Below are 4,530 nucleotides of genomic sequence, written 5' to 3'. Positions count from 1 at the left end.
ACCCTTCAGCTAGTGTTACAGTGCAGGCTCAGAGTTCAGATGTGGGCCTTAATGATGTTGATTTGAGCTTGTCGACCACAGGATGGATGGACTTGTTGACACATGATGATTCTACTTCTATGCCATCTCATCTACATAGTCCACATGTGCCAATCACCAGTAATGGGGCCCATGTAGATGTAGAGATTGACCTTGACGCGACGCAGTGAAATCTGGATGCATTAGTGGACACGATTGATGCTAGGCAGTCTGAGTATTATCAGATGCCACCATCTACACAGGTAAATTTTTTTTATTCATGTTAAAATTTCAATCATTTGAAACTAATTTAATTTAGACATGTGCATGTGTGCACATGTATGTATATCATGCACATAGATTCAAGTGTAATCATGTAGAGAAATTTTAATTTGATGTGTTGCACATGCACATGTACAATGTACGCCCCGGACATGCCTCTTTTTACTCCAGCTTTGATGCCAGATCATGTATGTCGTCGAGACTCATTGGATGATGTCAGTAGTGGACAGGTAATGTTTATTTATGTTTTGATTATGTGTACATGTATTTCAATATCACTTTCTCTTGATTAAATGTATGTATTTATTGATAACACTTTCTCTTGAATTTATATATAGGGGTCAGCAGATCCTAGTGAGCACCTTGATACTAGTCAGTCTTCAGACCGCATTGTGAGGAGGCGTGGTGATGATAGTCCTGCACCTGATGATCTATAGTTTTTTTTTATCTAGATGATTTGTTGTAGACTTTCATCCAAAGAGACATTCATATATTAGATAGACACTTTATATACACACATGATGCATGTTATATTTATATTTAATTTGATATACATGTACCTAGATCTACATGTCTACATGTGTGCACGCTATTTATATTTGATATTATCTTCTGATAGATCTCTAGATAGATACATGTTTTTGTTATTTGTTCTCGAGATGATTGATACATGTTACATTATGTTGTGGAATCTAATGTACATTATAGATCTAGATCTAGCATATTATAAATTGTTTCTATCTAAGATATGTAAGTAATTTATTTAGATAAGTACATGCATGTTTAATGTACATTGATTAAAATTTATATATATATATATATATATATATATATATATATATATATATATATATATAGTTCATGTAATTTAAATGTCTGGTAATATATCATGTATTAAATGTTCAAGTATCAGGTAATTAGTTGTACATAATTCCTAACTCGAGTAAATCTATAGAACTCATCCCTTTTATTTGTATGTACATATCCTAGAATTTTATTCCCTTAAGCCCAATGTTCTAAATTTCAAGTCCAACTTAAAACATGTACATGTTCAAAATTTAGTTTAAACAAATTGCAATTTGAACTTGAAAGCTCACATGTCAAGTAATTAGTTAAATCGAAAGTTGACATGTCCTAAAATTGAAAGCACATGTCCTAATTAGTTAAATTGAAAGTGTACATGTGTCCTAAAAACGACAAGTTAAGTGAAATAGAAAGTTCAATATAATAGAAAGTTAAATGAATTCAAGACATTGAGTTAAAAATGAAAGAGTAAAAGTTCAATTTAGAAAATTAGTTATTGGACACCAACTTTCAAATTGATCAAATAATTGTTCAACCAAATTTGAAATAGTTTGAACCAAATTTCAAATTGTTCCTGAGTTACATTTCAAATTTTAATCATAGTGAAATTTTAATTTGTACACATATTCTAGAATTTTATTTGGCCCTTAAGCCCAATGTTCTAATTCAAGTCCAACTTAAAGCATGTACATGTTCAAAATTTAGTTAAGCAAATGCAATTTGAACTTGAAAGCTCACATGTCAGGTAATTAGTTAAATTGAAAGCGTACATGTGTCCTAAAAATGACAAGTTAAGTGAAATAGAAAGTTCAATATAATAAAAAGTTAAATGAATTCAAGACATTGAGTTAAAAATGAAAGAGTAAAAGTTCAATTTAGAAAATTAGTTATTGGACACCAAATTTCAAATTGATCAAATAATTGTTCAACCAAATTTGAAATAGTTTGAACCAAATTTCAAATTGTTCTTGAGTTACATTTCAAATTTTAATCATAGTGAAATTTTAATTTGTACACATGTATCCTAGAATTTTATCTCCTTAAGCCCAATGTTCTAATGTAAGTCCAACTTAAAACATGTAAATGTTCAAAATTTAGTTTAAAAAATCGCAATTTGAACTTGAAAGCTCACATGTCCTAAAATTGAAAGCTCACATGTCCTAAAATTGAAAGCACATGTCCTAATTAGTTAAATTGAAAGCGTACATGTGTCCTAAAATTGACAAGTTAAGTGAACTAGAAAGTTCAATATAATTAATTTTACAAACTCCTAATTTCATCCCCTTAAGACAAGTGGTGTTCAAATTTCTTTCCCTCAAGGTGCACATGTTAGGTAATTAGTGTACACACATACATATAAGTTCATAATTTCTATAATTAGTTACTTTATGACAATCTGAATTCAAGACATCGAGTTAAAAATGAAAGAGTAAAAGTTCAATTTAGAAAATTAGTTATTCCACCAAATTTCAAATTGATCAAATGATTGTTCAACCAAATTTCAAATAGTTTGAACCAAATTTCAAATTTTTCTTGAGTTACATTTCAAATTAGGAGTTGTTTCTATCTCATATCAAGTGGATCAACTCATTCTTGGATAACATTTAATATTTTCTCATGATCATCAATATGGAGCCTCCACTTACGTATTCTAGGTCCTTTAACTGGATGAAGAGTTAGACCAGTGGCAATAACATGGTTACTATATTGATATACCTTATTGTTAGGTTGATAATCGATGAAATGAATCCCATTTTTAAGTACTTTTATTTGTTTCAAATATGTTCCTTGTACAACAACAAAACCTGCACATGTACACATTCAAAAAATACATCAATCTTGATTTTAAGTCAAAGAATTTGAATTCATTAAAAACATTGATACTTGACATACATATATACATAATTCAACTATATACTAACCTGTGGGAAAAATAATTTCATCACTTATTTCAGTCTTTGTTAGCTTCTCTCTTTCCATGGTGCAACGTAATAAATAATAGCTAGCACCTTCTACATTTTTTGATTTTGCCATGACTGCAAAAACATTTCTTACACAAACTTATATATGTCAAAATTCTGGATACACGTCATTTACATAAGTACATATATATAATAAAAATTAACCAAAATTATGAAAAATGTATACATGTACATGATCCAGGTATATATATAGTTTATACATACCAACTCTGATCAATCCTAAAATATGGTTATAATCACTAGAAATCAATGGAATATCATCATAGTTTTCGTCCTCAAACTCATTCATATTAATAACATCTAGTGGCACCAAAGTCCATTCACCCACATATCCACGTTCTTGATTAATGCAACCACCATAGTCTTCATCAATACAATTAGGACAAAAACATGAGTATTCTCTTATGTACAATGACCACACATTACTATTTGTACTCATAACTGAATGCAAAGATTGTGTCTTCTCTACCCTCTTGCATGCATGCATTGATCTTCTATCAACACCTGAATGTACACAAGGTCCATAATTTAGTTAGAGATCATCTAAGGTAACATATTAAATATAAATTTAAGATTCAATTTAAAAATATGAACAAATTAATTTATATATACCTGATTCCTCCCAAAACACTTTAAATGGTATGACTCGATCCGCTTGTGATGATGTGTTATCTATATTTGTTGGCACTGAAATATGTGTTTTGCACCACTCAACCACACCATGAGCATTATTAATGTGATATCCTTTATAGTCCATTTGATACTTTCTTAAAGCGTGTTTGATACAAGCTCCTACACCATCATGCTCACCCTTTCCATGTCCACTCTCAAAAAAACTCCAAATGTGTGGTATATTAAGGTATCGATGATATCTACATAATGCATAAAATGGTCTAGCTGATTTAAATTGTGTTTCACATCCATCTAACCATACAAAATGTTTTTCTATTTTAATGTTTTTGTTTTTCAAATATTCAAAAAATGTCTTAAAACAATTTTCCATAAAATGTGTGTCATGTTCTTTGTCATCACTAATATAAAAATGATACTCTTTTTTAATGACTCATGCTTGATCTGTACTTTCCACACCATCCAAATCAATTTGTGCATGTCGATAAGACACTTGAACCATAATAATAACCTGCTCTGTATAGTAGTATTCTGCTTGAATTTGTTTTTGAGATACAAAAGAGTAATTCTCTGCAAAGTCAACAACAGATAGAATTGTTCCGAGTGGGAAAGTTTCTCTTAGTGTTTGAAATTTTTTTGCTTGCCACTTAGCAAAAAATGCATGGTGTATATATGGTTGAATCAATTTATGAAAATTTGACATAAATTCTCCAGTCGATATCTCATCCTCTACATATTCTAACCTTGTTGATTCTTTTTCAGCTTTTGTTTCTGACTTTATGTACTTATATTTCTTACATTTTACCATCCTTGT

Source organism: Cupressus sempervirens, chromosome 11, assembly GCF_028749045.1.
Source record: "Cupressus sempervirens isolate cs-2001-9-10 chromosome 11, ASM2874904v1, whole genome shotgun sequence".
Lineage (NCBI taxonomy): Eukaryota > Viridiplantae > Streptophyta > Pinopsida > Cupressales > Cupressaceae > Cupressus > Cupressus sempervirens.
The sequence above is the reverse complement of the archived record's forward strand: the minus strand, read 5'-3'. Positions refer to the sequence as shown.